The sequence below is a fragment of the Cherax quadricarinatus genome, chromosome 16 (assembly GCF_038502225.1).
Source record: "Cherax quadricarinatus isolate ZL_2023a chromosome 16, ASM3850222v1, whole genome shotgun sequence".
NCBI classification, from domain to species: domain Eukaryota; kingdom Metazoa; phylum Arthropoda; class Malacostraca; order Decapoda; family Parastacidae; genus Cherax; species Cherax quadricarinatus.
Genome location: NC_091307.1, coordinates 6,583,184 through 6,600,918, shown reverse-complemented (window position 1 = coordinate 6,600,918; position 17,735 = coordinate 6,583,184). Strand labels below are relative to the sequence as shown.

General features: G+C 39.7%; 1 long non-coding RNA gene across 1 annotated transcript in view; it reads right to left on the bottom strand.

Moving 5' to 3' along the window:
• Positions 1-17,735, bottom strand: part of LOC138852794 (uncharacterized) — a 188,740-nt gene that overhangs the window by 156,733 nt on the left and 14,272 nt on the right. The window contains exon 2 of the long non-coding RNA XR_011392085.1: positions 16,084-16,123. This is a non-coding gene — a long non-coding RNA (uncharacterized lncRNA). The remainder of the gene's footprint in view (positions 1-16,083; positions 16,124-17,735) is intronic.

The following is a 17,735-nucleotide window of genomic DNA, read 5'->3' as shown; positions in this document are numbered from 1 at the left end:
ACTCGATAAAGATCTTTCTTGTGTGACCTTCCTCACTCCACCTCCATCTCTCTCTCTCTCTGTCTTTCTCTCTCTCTCTCTCTCTCTCTCTCTTTATCTCTCTTTACATAAGGGTTTTACAAGGTTAGGTTAAGAGTTCATACATTTACATCTCTCTCTCTCTCTCTCTTTTCCTTTTCTCTCTGAAATATTCCAAGAAGGTAAATTTAATTATTAATTTGTTAGAAAGGTTCTCAAAGTCGGGAGATAAAAATCAAAAGAAATCTCCGAGGCGTAAAAAAAAAAATGGTCTTTGGCGAGAGGTGATGGCGAAGTCTTGCTACCAGAGATCTCTCTTGTTACCACAAACCCAATAATCTCTCTCTCCTATTCTCTCCATTTCTTTTTGTTTCCTCCCCTTTTTTCTCACATTCCCTTCATTTCTTTCAGACTCTCTCTCTCTCTCTCTCTCTCTCTCTCTCTCTCTCTCTCTCTCTCTCTCTCTCTCTCTCTCTCTCTCTCTCTGAGTGGAGGCAGGATCCATACATAACTTTAAGAAGAGGTACGATAATTCTCTTGGAGCAGGGATAGAGTGGACCTAGTAGCGACTAGCGAAGAGGCGGGGCCAAGAACTATGAATCGACCCTTGCAACCACATATAGATGAGTTCACACGCAAACATACACACACACACTGCTACTATTACTACTATACACACTTCTTCTTTCTATTCTCTAGTCTTCAGTTTCATTTTCCCACTTCCTCTTTTCGTTTCTCCCTTTTTTTTTCTTTCTTCTCCTCAACTGATTTTCCGGTGGTTACTCTTGTCCTCTAGTGAAGAATACCTTGATACCTGTGGAATGATGATCGTCTAAGAACTGGAGCTACCATTCCCTTTCTGGGATCAAACGTGGTTATCCCTCCTACCCAATGTAATTCCCCAGACTATGTATGAGTTTTATGAGTGGATTGCTCACCCGTGAAGATAAACTAACAATTTTTCTTCCATGGTATCCTTGTGGCTTCTTCCATTCTGTATGTCTTTTTAGTTGGTAATTCCATGAAAGGCTTCTTTTATGAGAAGGGTACAGAGGTAGAGAGGGAGGGAGGTAGAGAGAGGGAGGGAGGTAGAGAGAGGGAGGGAGGTAGAGAGAGGGAGGGAGGTAGAGAGAGGGAGGGAGGTAAAGAGGGAGGAAGGTAGAGAGGGAAGTAGGTAGAAAGGGAGGGAGAGAGAGGGAGAGAGTGGGAGGGAGGTAGATAAAGAAGGTTGTAGAGAGAGGGAGGTAGAGAGAAAGGGAGGGAGGTAGAGAGGGAGGTAGAGAGAGGAAGTGAGAGAAGTAGAGAGAGAGAGAGAGAGAGAGACACTTAAGATCCCAACAGAACAAGGTGAGGAGTCCACACGCACAACCTGGCTATGGGAAAGAGGTAATTGGCCAGCCCTTTGCTCTGAGCTCGCCACCACCGATTGGAATGCTCTTCTCCCAGGGGATGTTGACAACCAAGTGAAAGCCTTCACTGGACACATCCTTAATCTACAAGAACACATTCCTCACCGGCAATATGTGACGAAGCCTACAGATCAGCCTTGGTTTGGCTTTCGTTGTAGAGAGGCTGCTACTGCTAAGTACAAAGCATGGCGAAGGTATAAGAGACATCCTACCACCTATAACAGGAACTTGCACAGGCAAGCCTGTAGGCATATGGGTGACGTTCAAAAGTGGGCCATTGCTAAATGGGAGGTGGACACTAAAAGAAAGCTAGCATCAGGTAGGGTAGGCTCCAAAACCTGGTGGTCACTGGTCAAGGACAGACAAGGTTATCTGCCTGATGAACTCATTCCACCTCTAAATCGACAGGATGGGACCACCTCTACTAGTAGTCAAGAGAAGGCGGACCTCTTTGCTGAACACTTTGCTACCAAAATGCAAGTTCCTGATCCAGCAAGGGACCCTCCTTGGCTAGCTGCAAGAACTGTGTCAAAACTGTCAGTGGTTACAATGGACCATAACATTGTATCAATCGCATCTGCTAGAAAAATGACAGGATGGATAATGAGAACCTTCAAAACTAGGGAGGCCAAGCCCATGATGACACTCTTCAGGTCACTTGTTCTATCTAGGCTGGAATATTGCTGCACACTAACAGCACCTTTCAAGGCAGGTGAAATTGCCGACCTAGAAAATGTACAGAGAACTTTCACGGCGCGCATAACGGAGATAAAGCACCTCAATTATTGGGAGCGCTTGAGGTTCCTAAACCTGTATTCCCTGGAACGCAGGAGGGAGAGATACATGATTATATACACCTGGAAAATCCTAGAGGGACTAGTACCGAACTTGCACACGAAAATCACTCACTACGAAAGCAAAAGACTTGGCAGACGATGCACCATTCCCCAATGAAAAGCAGGGGTGTCACTAGCACGTTAAGAGACCATACAATAAGTGTCAGGGGCCCGAGACTGTTCAACTGCCTCCCAGCACACATAAGGGGGATTACCTACAGACCCCTGGCAGTCTTCAAGCTGGCACTGGACAAGCACCTAAAGTCAGTTCCTGATCAGCCGGGCTGTGGCTCGTACGTTGGTTTGCGTGCAGCCAGCAGCAACAGCCTGGTTGATCAGGCTCTGATCCACCAGGAGGCCTGGTCACAGACCGGGCCGCGGGGGCGCTGACCCCCGGAACTCTCTCCAGGTAAACTCCAGGTGACAATAAGGCAGCAGGAGGTGCATTTCCTTCTTAAATCGCTTGACCAAGAAAAGGCTGTGGGCCCAGACAAGTTGAGCCCAAGATTGCTGAGAAAATGTGCAGACCAGCTAGCAGCACCTCTAACTCGCATCTTTCAGCACTGCCTAGTACAGTGTAAATGGCCCTCTCTATGGAAAGAGGCAAATGTAGTCCCTGTTCGCAAAAAGAAGAGCAGAGCAGAAATCAGCAACTACAGACCAGTGTCACTCCTGTCAATCACTGGTAAGATCCTTCAGACAATAATCTCAAGACAAATGACTATCACTCACTACTCTGTGATCGTCAATATGATCGTCAATATGGCTTCAGGAAAGGTTACTTTGCTGCTGATCTGTTGTTAAACCTCTCCACTAAGTGGCACCAGTCACTGGATGAATCCAAAGTCAGCTGTGTGGTAGTACTGGACATTTCTTGCGCTTTCGACCGGGTGTGGCACCAGGGCCTCTTAGCAAAACTTCAAGCACTGGGAATTGCAGGCTCTACGCTATGTCTCCTCAGTGATTACCTTCATGGTAGATCTCTAAGTGTAGTTCTCAATGGAACGGAATCAGCAAGACATCCTATTGGGGCAAGTGTTCCACAAGGAAGCGTGCTGGGACCATTGTTATGGAATGTCTACTTCAACGACCTTCTTCATCTCATCCCAGAATCACATGCATATGCAGACGACTGTACACTGACATTCACTTATCCAAGAGAATAAATGCCAACTGCCCTAAGCTACATCAATCACCAGCTGAGAGCTATATCAGCTTGGGGAAATAGATGGCAAGTAACATTTGCTCCTGAGAAAACGCAAATGATGATCGTCTCTAGGCACCATGATGGTAATGCTGGTGCACTAGTAAGGATGAATGGGAGGTTGTTGGCACCTGGAGAAGAAGTTGATATCCTTGGGGAGAAATTTGACTCCATACTAACCATGAAGAACCATGTTGTAAATCTTGCAAACAAGGCAGCCAGGAAGCTTACAGCACTTCGCCGTATCTCGCATTTACTTGACAGTAGGGGTTGCAAGATTTTGTACGAGGCACAAGTACGCTCACACCTTGAGTATGCTCCACTTTCTTGGTTTGCCTGCCCCCCCCCCTCTAATCTGCGACTGCTTGACAGAGTAGAGAACAGAGCAAGACGTCTCATCTCTCGCCTGGACCCATCCTGGATAGATCTGTCATTTCAGCAGAGCCTTCAACATAGGAAGGATGTGGGTGGCCTTACTGTTATGTACAAGGCCAATATTGTCAAAGTACCACACTTGGATCCACTTCGAGGAGAGCGTGAAACAAGCTTTTATGCCACAAGATGGGCAGAAAGCAGCAACTTCACTCTGGCTGTACCCTTCTCCAGAACTTCACTCTATCTGAGATCATATACCCAGGATGACTCGAGTATGGAACACATTCGTACAGCATAATTATGCCAACGAGATAAAGGCAGTTGATCAAATGAAAATGCTGGCCCACAAATGGCTCCAATTTCATCCTGTCCCTACTTGTATGTCTCACAACAATAAAAATGCTTTCAAATGAGCTGATGTAGGTAACAGCTCTTAGCTTGCCAATAAAGTTAGGAATCCTTAACCTGTAAATAGCTTGTCAATAAAGCTAGGGATCCTTAACCTTGTCAAACCCTGTGTAAAAAAAAAGAGTAATGCCTCAAGATAGTGACTCTAAGGTAAAACCAAAAGTGTAACTAGTCTCGGTTCTAAACTCGGGGAAGAATAACAGAAATGGAAGAGATGGCTGAAGCTACAGTAACAAAAGTGAAAGAAATAGATGAGACAAGAGAGCCAAAAACGGAACAGCTGAAAAACGAAATGGACTGAACGTATGAGAGGCGAGACTTGCTGACCAGTGTCGTAACAACACTATGCGTGGATCAAACGTTTTGTTGACTGCTGAACTGATTTGATCAAGCTCTGTTTAGAGCTGTAACTCTAGCAGTCATCTCCACGTGCTGAGTTCTTGGTATCCTGGGTGACAGTGGGTAGAAAAACAGGCATACAAAATAGGAGAGAGAGATGCTCACTGAATATACAATGTCTATGTTTGGACAATATATACTCATCCTTCCTGGACTCAGACCTGATGGAATCCCGATACGTAGATGTTCTAGGCTTCCTAAGCATTTAGAACATGTGAATAGAGCTGATCACTGGCTGTAACTTTCCACCACTGGTAGACTGAAGGGAGAAGGTAAATGGGCTAAGATGGGAATGAAGGGAAGGAGTGATATAGGGACCTTCACTCTAGGAGTGACCAAAAAAACAACAATATGAAGGAGACAACACGAAGTAGCATTAATGTATAGATACTTGCAAGATGATAAAAAGGGAACCAGGACACTAATGATTAATTGGGTAAAACAATAGGAGAGAAACAAAACCTAACACAGAAAAAAGGAAGAGGCAATTGTGCAAGAAATATAAGCGAAAATGGAAGGGAAGAGAGAATTTAGAGAGGTTTCGGACTAAAGAAGGTTCGGTCGTTATACCCTTGACAAATGCAGACAATGGAAAAACTTTATGAAGACAAACGAAGTGCAATTCTTTGACGAAAATCGAAACTAGATGAAGAATGAGCGCAGAATTGAAAGAGAATTAGAGTTCCAAGAAGCTGATGCGCAAGAAATCAGATAACATGTGGGTAGCCCATACCAAGTCGTCTCCCCACCCTCTAGAGCAGTTTTTTTTAACTATAGTAAAAGTATCCCTGGAGATACATGTTATGACCTCTGTGGGTTCTCGTAAAGAATTCAGTAATCGCAGTAAGTCGTATTTCACTAAGTTTTTATCAGATTTGAAACATGTTCGATATATCTTTAATTGAGAACATTTTTATGTTAAATGAATTAATACATTCCAGCGGAATACAGTTTTAATGATTTCACCGAATGCATCTACCCAGCGAGTGGCGTATTCTTGCACTCTCTTGGGTGTTGTTATCGTTCATGACTTCCATATACAAGGCTCTTGACTAATGGAGGAAGCGAGAACAATGCTGAGGAAAAGTGTACCGTTTGATTGCTACTGTTATGTATTACTGCCAGTTTCATGTTTGCTTTTATCTTGGTATTTCAGACGTGAATGTGAGACATGTTAGCTTTTTTCTTTAGTACTGACTGTAATGCATCTGGAATAAAGAAGCACTCACCCCAAGTCTCCATATACTGACAAGCATAAGTAACTATTATTTAATATTCAAGCAGGCACCTGAAATGGATTTTTTTTTTTCAACAAGTCGGCCGTCTCCCACCGAGGCAGGGTGACCCAAAAAAGAAAGAAAATCCCCAAAAAGAAAATACTTTCATCATTCAACACTTTCACCACACTCACACATTATCACTATTTTTGCAGAGGTGCTCAGAATACAACAGTTTAGAAGCATACACATATAAAGATACACAACATATCCCTCCAAACTGCCAATACCCCAAACCCCTCCTTTAAAGTGCAGGTATTGTACTTCCCATTTCCAGGACTCAAGTCCGACTATATGAATACCTTATTAAAAACAGGGTAAACTAGCAAGAAGGAAAAATTCAGTCACATGTACCTCAAAGGAGACTAACATCGCCACTGATGCTAACAATGGAGAGTACCGAAGAGAAGCAGAGGAACAGGTTAGTGAAGGAGAGAAAGGAATGGAAAAAAGTGATTCGAAGGATAGAGGAATTGAAGGACTGAATGAAGAAGAAGAGAATCATGGAGACCTATTGCGTAAATCGGTAAGAGTCGAAGAGTGAGAATTAAAAAAAAGTATGACTAAATTTTATATCGCAGAGGACTTAAAGGAACTGGCGATGCTCAACTTCCATGTTCACAGAGAGTAGATTGCATCAAGGTTCCTGCTGTTTTAAGCCCCAGTATTTACGTCTCCACCTACAAACAAAACGCAAAAATATAAAAGCGAAGCCAGTTATTCATAAGCGAGTCACAGGAATGTCAGGAAGAATAAATCTAGCCTCAGCATGGTGAGAAATAAGAATGACCTTAACTAAGTAGTGGAGGCAGGCTCCATGCATAGAAGTACGAAAAGATATGACAGGGCCCACCAGACTAGGAGGAAGTAAATCTGGCTAGAGTCAAGCTAAAAGGGAGGTCCAGGAGCAGAGATTCGACCCCTGCAGCCCAGAAAAAAAAAACAGGTAGATGAGCTGAGTACGAACACAAACACTGAAGAACAAGACATATTTCGGAATCTTTGTTGAGGAAACGTTTCGCCAACCAGTCAGTGGCTTCCTCAATAAAGATACCCAAAAGTGTCTCATTCTTAAACTTGTCTGTTTTTTAAACCATTGCATCAAATGCATACACACACAACCTACCTCCCTACCTACCTGTGCCGCGTTGAGGCATACAAGAGTATTTCACATGACACGGTTCCCTACGCAGCCTGGCGACAAATATTTGCCTCAAGCGTTGCCGCAGAGAAGTGGGAGGGAGAAAGGAATTTCAAGATTGGGAAGAAAGATGGCGAGGAACGCATATTTTGGGGCGGGTCGAGGAATGTTTTACGCCACCATTATGTGTACATCTTGCAGATTACGCCACCGTCAGCCAAAAGGGAAAGCAGTAGCCACATTCCTCAGTTTATATTATGGCTTCCCGAGACGCTATCATAAATCACTGGTTTGTATTTTGTAGTACACTATTTATATCTTCACGGAAGAATTTACTCATCAGCACTTTCACAAAGACACGCAAATGAGAGAAATCTTTTATTAGACACAATTTCTCTCAAAAGTGAGCTTTCTCGGGAAAAAGCTCATCTCTGAGCGGAAAGTTGTGTACCATCAATATGATACTTGTCTGGCAGAGCATCACCATGGTATCTAGGTACAGGGGAAGTCTTCTGCGACTCCTTTGATAAATTTTTTATTAAGACGTAGTGGCACTAGCGGGCCACTCGTATCTATGACATTACCTCAGCTATGCTCTAGAATATAAGTCTGGCTGCATGCCCATGCTTCACGCTTGAGGGACTGACTACCTCCTGCCTAGGCTTACAAATTGATCATGTCAAAACTGCTTCTACAGGGTCCACTGTATATATATTATATATATTATATATACTTATACATTATTATAAGTATAATTATATACATAATACTACATAATTATTAGTAGTACACATAAATTTGTATATCATGTGTACAAACACCGACACTCCTGAAGGTGTGTGTGTGTGTGTGTGTGTGTGTGTGTGTGTGTGTGTGTGTGTGTGTGTGTGTGTGTGTAGCACAGAGGTAGAAGTGTGAGGTGTGGGTGCGTGTGTATTTGTGTTTACAAACTAGTAATACTGAAATGAGAGGATTATATGCATTGTTGAATAAATGTGTGTGTGTGTGTGTGTGTGTGTGTGTGTGTGTGTGTGTGTGTGTATGTGTGTGTAGCACAGAGGTAGAAGTGTGAGGTGTGGGTGCGTGTGTATTTGTGTTTACAAACAAGTAATACTGAAAAGAGAGGATTATATGCATTGTTGAATAAATGCGTGTGTGTGTGTGTGTGTGTGTGTGTGTGTGTGTGTGTGTGTGTGTGTGTGTGTGTGTGTGTGTGTGTTGATTTACTTATGCTTCTTCTGTATGTGTGATGTGTGTGCAGGATGTGTATGTGGAAATACAGAATTGAGTGTATAGAAGAGTGCGCTCCTGTGAACCTTTGCGTACCATGAAAATAAAGATCAATGAGGAGAAAAAATATGACTGATAACAGTTAATTACATTTACCATGCATGAGAACAAAGATTCACACACCGACACTAGTCTACGCACATAAAAATGTTCACAAATACACTTACACAACTGAATAATTGAACAAGCTAAAAATTGACACAGGTACAATATTAAATATAAATATATGTTCAAAATTATCATTAAGTAGCCAGTCCTTGGTGGACTAACTGGGCGAGAGATCTCTCCTGTCTCAGGTAGTCGACGTTCGGGTCTCTCCAGGCGGATGTAAACACAGAGCGTCGATTTTCTGTGTGTCCTCCTCTGTTATAACATCTACCTTTGTATACTGATATTAATACACTTGTGTAGTAATACCATATATGGACAGTGCTTCAAGGGTAGCTGAACGCTGACCTCAGGGAAGTGGTGAAGGGTGTATGGATGAACACTTGGAACCACGAACCTGGACTTCCAGAACTACAAAGGAAAGGAAGACATCCGGGGGCCCACGGATGAATTCCCAGGAAAGGCTTAGATGCGAGAGTTGAGATTGCTGAGTGTAGGATAGGAAGTGTTTTATAGGAAGTGTAGGATAGGAAGCGTAGGATAGAAAGTGGGGAAGGGAGAATATCTGAGGGGACACAGATGGACTCCTGGACACTTGGCCCATAGATGCAAGATTACTGTATGATACTGTGTATTATTGCGTGAGCAGTGAATCACGGTGTGATTTTTGTGTGTTACTAAGCATGATCCTTGTGTTTTTGATATTACTGTGTATTTCTGGCGTAACTACGTATCACTGCATTATCTTTGTTCTATAGAACTTAGGTTGATATCTAAGAGATGATACCCGGTCAGTTTAATAGGAGTCTAATAGGAGCGAGATTCTTCAAATAATAGCACTAAACCTGTAGGTGTTATAGGTGAATAGGTAATTATTATATTTTTGTGTATTTGTAAGTAAATAAACATTTAGAAGTGTCCATCTCATAGTGTATATACGTACACAGGTATGTATAATGTAAACATTTTTCTTCACAATTACGGCTGTAATTAGAAGTTCACATGACCTCACCAACAGCTGCCAAGTGAATGTGGTTATTTGTCTCTCTGGTGAGAATGTGTGTAAAAGCGTGATCTTTGTAACTCTCTTGTCGCTGTGTATAAGAGCATGATCTTCGTATCTGATGTTACAGTGCATCAGATATGCATTTTTCTATTACAGGTCTTAATACAATAGAAATTCATAATAGATTATTATTCAAATAATAACACAAGAGAGAGAAAATAATGGATTAGGGTAATATAGGAATGGAAGTATGAATTGGAGCAGCCTTGAATGTAAAGAATTTAAACAAACAGAGTGACATCCCATATCTTAAATTATTTCTTACTATTAATCATATTTCCTGCACTGCCTCACTCGAGCCTCAGTCTTCTACATACTCCTCACAAAAACATTTAAACATTATCAAGATTTTACAGCTTATTCCAATACATTTACAACGTCAGTCATGTTGTTTCTCTGTCCACTTGCCATGTGCCTTTAATAATAAAAAATGCCATAAATCGCTGCAATTCTTTACATAAACTTCATAACTAATATATTGTGGTTGAATTTTTAACGGCGTCTAGGCTTCTTCTAGACGATTAACAAGTAGAGATATTAGTCCAGAGAAAGCATCCTCTATATTTTTCTCTTAAATGAGTGAGTTAACTGTGAATCGTATCGGCCAAGGTTCTTTGACACTCTCCTTTAAGTATGATCATTTACGTGCTCTAATGAATATATTTGAATCATATAGCCTCCTTTCCTTTCCAGATCTTCTCAGGCCTTTGCTGTTATTTTGATCTTAAAACACTGGCCTGTGAGCTTAGGACTCACCTGTCATGGGATTGAGTCTCACCTGTGTGTGTGTGTGTGTGTGTGTGTGTGTGTGTGTGTGTGTGTGTGTGTGTGTGTGTGTGTGTGGTGTGTGTGTATGTGTGTGTGTGTGGTGTGTGTGTGTGTGTGTGGTGTATGTGTGTGTGTGGTGTATGTGTGTGTGTATGTGTGTTATGTGTGTGTGTGTGTGTGTGTGTGTGTGTGTGTGTGTGTGTGTATGTGTGTGTATATGTGTGTATGTGTGTGTATATGTGTGTGTGTGTATATGTGTATATCTGTGTATACGTGTGTTATAGGACTGTGTCGTTCATGTATCGTGTTCTGCAGACACTAATACACTAACGTGTTTATTTAGAAAACCTACCTGCCTCTCGAGCCAAATAAATTTTACATAATGCTGTTTGTTAAAAAAAAAAACGAAAGTCTTCCAATAATACTAAAGTAAATACTTGTCTCTTGAAATAAATACGTATAAAGTTTGCTCTCTTCATCTTTGTAATGTGTGAGGTTATAATATTGGCGTGGGCAGAATTAATTTGGAAATATTATAGCGTGAATATCTGCCAGAAACAGGTTAGCACAGCAGTTTGAAAATCAAACAGAACATTTCAAGATTATTGCAGCAAATCGATTGTGGCGGACGTAGCAGCTGGGGCTCAGTGTCCACAAATTAGGCTCTGCAAATACACCTGTGTAAATATACACACATGCATACTCAGATATGTATATTATTATTTTCATGTTATATAATTATATGTACAGTAAGTTTACACACACACACACGAAGAGGCTGGGCCAGGAGCTATGACTCAACCCCTGCAACCACAATTAGGTGAGTATACACATTATATATATATATATATATATATATATATATATATATATATATATATATATATATATATATATATATATATATATATATATATAATATATAGGTAAGACACATATGCAACAGTTAGGTATCTTTATTTCGAAACGTTTCGCCTACACAGTAGGCTTCTTCAGTCGAGTACAGAAAAGTTGATAGAAGCAGAAGATACTTGAAGACGATGTAATCAGTCCATCACCCTTAAAGTTTTGAGGTGGTCAGTCCCTCAGTCTGGAGAAGAGCATTGTTCCGTTGTCTGAAACAATATGAAGTTGAAGTGACAGGATGGAGCCTTATATAGTGCCAGGAGGTGAGACGTAGGTTGCTTTGGGAGGGCAGGTCCCTCTCAAAACCAGCCGTTCTCACCAGTAGAGGTTGTCGAAGTTGATGGTCTGTACCAAGATACCCTTGTGTTGCAGTGTCTGACAGAATGAACATTAAAAAGGTATAAAATACCGACAGATTGTTAGGTAAGACACATATGCAACAGTTTCAGACAACGGAACAGTGCTCTTCTCCAGACTGAGGGACTGACCACCTCAAAACTTTAAGGGTGATGGACTGTTTACATCGTCTTCAAGTATCTTCTGCTTCTATCAACTTTTCTGTACTCGACTGAAGAAGCCTACTGTGTAGGCGAAACGTTTCGATATAAAGATACCTAACTGTTGCATATGTGTCTTACCTAACAATCTGTCGGTATTTTATACCATTTTAATGTTCATATATATAATATATATATATATATATATATATATAATATATATATATATATATATATATATATATATATATATATATATATATATATATATATATATATATATATATATATATATCGTGCCGAATAGGTAAAACTGGTCAATTAGCAAGAACTCATTTAAAATTAAATCCTGTCTTAAATTTTCTCTCATACATATAAAGATATATATTTTTTCATATATGTTAATATGAAAATTAATGATTTTGTACCAAAAAAACTTTAGGAAACTTACCTAACCTTATTATAGCAAGCGCCATTTAATTTATCCTAATTCAACTAAATATATTTTATGTAAATTTACAATAATTTAATTAACAAACACAATGAAATATATTTAATAATAACAAACAAAATTAAATATATTTTTTTTCGCTAGATTCAGAATGATTTTTGCGAAATTATTGCATACACAAATTTTCGCTTTCCCTATTCGGGAAGAAGTGCGTTGCTATTTAAGCCAAAATCGCACGTTTTACTTATTCGTCACGACATACATACATACATATATATATATATATATATATATATATATATATATATATATATATATATATATATATATATATATATATATATATATATATATATATATATATAAAAATCATGAATTCATTTATTTGAGACCAAAGTTGTCAATCAAAAATTTAAAAAGTACCATAAAAGAAAATAAGCCAAAGTTAGGAAAATAATCTAAGAAAATAATCCTCACGAAGGAGTTGAATTCACCTTTTTTCCCCACAAAGTTTTCTCTTAACAAAGAAACACACTACCTAAGTTTCCGGGGAAATGGTGCATGTGGAAATGAAGAAAAAAATGTGACCCTAACACAAGCCAAGTTTGGCAAGGGACAAGTGGGGTTGAGGAGAGGCGAGGAGCGCCCAAATAATGCAGTAGAAGAGTCTCAAAGCGTGCTGAAAAAGTTTTGTAAGTTCGAGCAATATATGAGGTCAAGCAGTGCTTCACCCTGGCCAAATATTGCGATACTTGGGAGAGCTGGGACGGAGGGGAAAGGGTGAGAGAGTATCTTGAAAGTTCAGTCAAGGGCGGAAGAAAACTTGATACATCTTTGCTAAATGTGTGTTGTTAGCATTCAGGGTTATTATCAAGGAGGAAAGATAGACGTTTGAAAACAAGCTTTCGTTAAGACAGTTTGGATGGGATAATGCTGTACACAGAGCCTAGCTTATCTAAATCGTTGTTGTTGTAATCATTATTATTCTTCTCTTTCTTCCTCTTTTGTTACTACTATTACTACTACTACTACTAATAATAATAACAATAATAACAATAATAATAATAATAATAATAATAATAATTATTATTATTAATTATTATTATTATTATTATTATTACATGAATTTACTGACAAACCATAACTGAAGACGGAAGCAGATAACGTTTCGCCTGCACAGGCGGCTTTTTCAAGTCTGTTAGAAATGCGACCTAAATTCTAATTCACCTTGAAAAAATGTAATTTAATCAATGATTCATAGCACGGTTTTACGAAAGGGCGTTTCTGTTTTGCAAAATTTGCTACTTTTACTAAGGTATCTGAAGCGGTAGATCAAGGTAAAGACAACGATATCGTGTATGTGGATTTCGGTAATGTCTTTGATAGAGAACTCGTATAGATTGTTGAGGAAAGCAGCACATTGGGATAGTTGGAGAAATTGTGTCCTCTACCAAAGCATGGTTAACCGACAGCCAACAGTTTGCATAAATTGAAAGAAATGCAACTGTGAGCCCGTTACCAGTGGTGTTCCACAGGGTCAGTTCTGGGCCCTTTATTGTTCACAGTAAGCATAAACTTAGAAGTTGAAAAAAAATAGCTGTATACGCAAGTTGGGATGACACTAAAATAGGCCGTTCAATAAATGCTGATGTGGACAAAAGAAGCAACAGAATGACCTAGATAGGTTGATGTGGTCGGAAAATTGGCAGACGCAATTTAATGTAAATAAAAGTTTGGATAGACTGAGAAAGGCATAGAACCAGGAGGATTTTATTGAAATTTACAAATGTAAGACAGACTGAAGGCCACCAACAATGAGAATAATATATTAGGAATCACAATTCCCAGTTTATTATCCTTGGTGCACATCAACACAATAGATTTAGGGGTTTATGCGAGACACGCGAATCTAAGAATTTCTTTTGGAAATTTAAAAGGAAAGAATAGTTTAGGGCTGATACACATTGTATGTCGGATTAGTTGTTGAGTATTCAACACCGGCGTGCAAGTCACGCATGATCAAACACCAAGTTCATAAGATAGAATAAGACCGATGGTTTGGAATTAGGAGTTCTCGAGTTTGGAGAACTGATGTATCGAATTTGACAACCACTGAAGGCCGGATAATTAGAGGCAACATTATCACGTACACATTACTCGGAGGCATTGATATAACAGAGAGAGAGAGAGAGAGACTGTGTTAAAAAGGAAAGAACCGATGATAAAAAGAAACAGATGGAAGATAGAAACAATATCGTGCAATAGAGATGCCAGGAAAGTTTTCTTTGGTTTCCTGATGGTTAGGAAATGTAATGGCCTTTATGAGGGAGTGGCGAAGACAAATTCAGTAAGTACTTTCCAATACAGGTATGACATGCTTCACGCTACAAACATCTACAACCGCTCGACATTAAATAAGATACAGGTGCCTGGAGCTCTGACTAGATTCACCTTAACTCAACTTAGCATAAACTAATGAGTGCACACGCATACATGTAAGAAGCGGAAGTTATGGACACACACACGGAGCAAGGAGAAAATGGACCTAGTAGCGATCAGTAAAGAGGCAGGACCAGAAGCTATGACTCGACCCATGCAACCACAATTCAGTGAGTAAAATTGAGTATACACACACACACACACACACACACACACACACACATTCACTCACCCCACTAATAGTACAATAAAAATACAAACTAGGGCATTCGCCCACCCTCTCTTTTACCCCCTGGACGTGAGCACCATAAATTAACTACTACGTCCCGTAATCAAAACATTTTTTTGGGGTTTATTAAAGTTGCTTACACACCCAAATATCGATATAACTGCATTGCAATATCTGAGCACCCACCCGAGTCTCAGAGAGCGTTCGCATAATTCCCGGTGCAGCAAATTAGGCGAATGAAGAATAATCAGGAATCAGGCAGTGGTTCTAATTGCACTCCGAAAGAAGGCCGAAGGGATCCAATTTCCGTAAGTCTCGCCTGGAAAATTTATAGAGCCTTGTACCCAATTAAATGTCCTGAGATTGCCTCTAATCTCCTCAGCAGTTGCTCGGAGACTTGGGCAGCGCTGCACTGTTTTTTTCCCCGTCGAATTTTACTTGTTTGGAAGCGTGTATTACCGAGGAGTTTATGGAACCTCTCCCCGGGACCAGCGTTCTACGGCCCATAATAACTACTACGTGGAAAGTAAAGACTTAAATATAACCTTCCTCTTTTTTCAGGGAGGGTTGAAGGGCGGGCATTCTAATAATTATTCGATGATTTTATTTTACTTTGAGTTTTATGAGTGTTTTTTGAGGAAATACGATACTGTTTACGCCTTAATTGCTATCTCGCCCGCCTAACCCTGAGAAAAATTAATGCTCTGTAAAAGAGCGACGGTATTTCAAAAATATTATTCTTTCAGAGGCAAGATTTGCCGACACGTATAGTAGGAAGAAAATATGTGAAGAGGTAACTTCTCTGTTTATAGACTCTGTATGGAGAAATGTACTCTGTAGACAGTACATTGCCCTGCCCATTGCCTCTTTCTTCTAATATTATGGCTGTTCAAATAATCCCAGAAGGTAGAAATAAGTAGTTGGAGCTGTAGATTTTGACCTCCAGCTGAGATCCTCTTCAGCAGATCTGATGAAGATGACCTTAGTTGGAGGTCGATAAGTACGGCTCTTTAATTTCATGTTTCTCTCACCCTGTGGGTTCATTCATATACCGTAAGTATTCAATAAACCACAACTGTTTTTTTCTTAGAATGATTTCTTCAAGTAGTTTATAAACAAAACAGAAAATTGAGTAGAATATCAAAATTCTATTCTATTCTTAAATTACATTAGATTCTGTACCCTAGGTTGTGATTTATTTACACCGTCACGATTCCGTTGAATCCCATAAGACTGATACAAGTAAAAATAAAGTGACTTACGAGTCGGGAGCTTCGATGTGGAACAACCGTCTGGAAGAATCTGCAAAATATAATAATTTATTGATCATAAATTCTTTTCTCTAAGTAAGAAACAGTAAGAGCCAATTAATATAGCTATTTTTAATGAAAATTGAAAAAAAAATACATATTATATACAAAAAACACATTTTAGAGTGTTATCACGCTGAATGAACATATTCCCCCTCTCTGAGGTGTGATGATCTACACACTAGAGCAGCGGTGTCTAACTCGTCAAAAATCGGGTCTGGACTAGTAAACAAAGGATCAAGTCTCCAGTTTTCCTGAAGTTGAATAACCAACTCGGCCTTCATTCTTCATGCAATAAAACTAAGTCTGAATATGGGGTTTAATATCATCCCAGGAGATACTTTCCAGGCAGCATATGGGTTACTGAATATAAAAAATCTAGCACGTACCGTATTCCCCTAGAAATAAATACAACAAATATTTATTCAGGCAAACCGTACAACGTCAGCGGCATATGCAAGATTATCATGATTTAGAAGAGCGTTCAGGAACTTGAAAAAAAATCCTTTAGAACCTTATTTACGGCATATGTTAGGCCTATTCTTGAGTAGGCAGCAACAACATGGAGCCCACATTTGGTCAAACGCATTAAAAAAAATCGAAAAAGATCCCGAGGTTTGCAACCAAACTATTATCGGAACTGAGAGACATGTACTAAGAGGTTGAAGGAACTAAGTCTGACGATCTTGGAGAAGAAAAGGACAAGAGAAGATATGATCACAACATACGAAATCTTAATTTTAAGAAGAATTGATATGGAAGACAGGGCAGATTTTTTGAATTCGTAAGACATGATCCAATGGTCAACTAATCATCACATAGCAGAAACATAACGACAGCAAAAACAACACAAGAGCAAATTACAAAAGAGCAAACCACACAAAAACTACACGACAGCAACAACTATACATCAGCTACATTGCTGCAACACCTACACGACTGCAACAACTACAATACTTCAACAACTATACGACTATGCAAGAAAGGTATACATTGGCGAAACGTCTACAATAAAGATAACGAGATGTTGCATATGTGTCTTAACTTTCAACTACACGACTGCAACAAACAATACTGCAACAACTGCACGTCTGCAGCAACTGCAAGTTTGCAACTGCGCGTCTGCAACACCTACAAGACGGCAACACCTACACATGGCAACGCCTGCAAGACTTTAGCACCACGACAACAGCAACATGACAGTAGCAACAACAAAAGAGCAATAATACCATTATAGCAACAAGAGCCCTTCAGCAGCAACAACAACAGCACACCTCCATGAAAACAACAACACAAGCCAGGAAAAAAAAACGCTATTAAAATAGGAACAACAACAACAGCACACCACCATGAAAACAACACAAGCCAGGGAAAAAAACACTCACTGTTAAAATAGGAACAACAACAACAGTACACCCCAAAAACAAATATACGGCAATATATAACACAAACAAGAGCACAAATACATACCAACAATTGCAACTAATGAACCAGTGAAGCAACACACAATAGTTACCCGCAACAAAACACGGCTAAACAAAAAACAAAACAAATAAAAGGTACACACACTAACAACAAAACAGCAACAACAGTGAAAGGCAGAA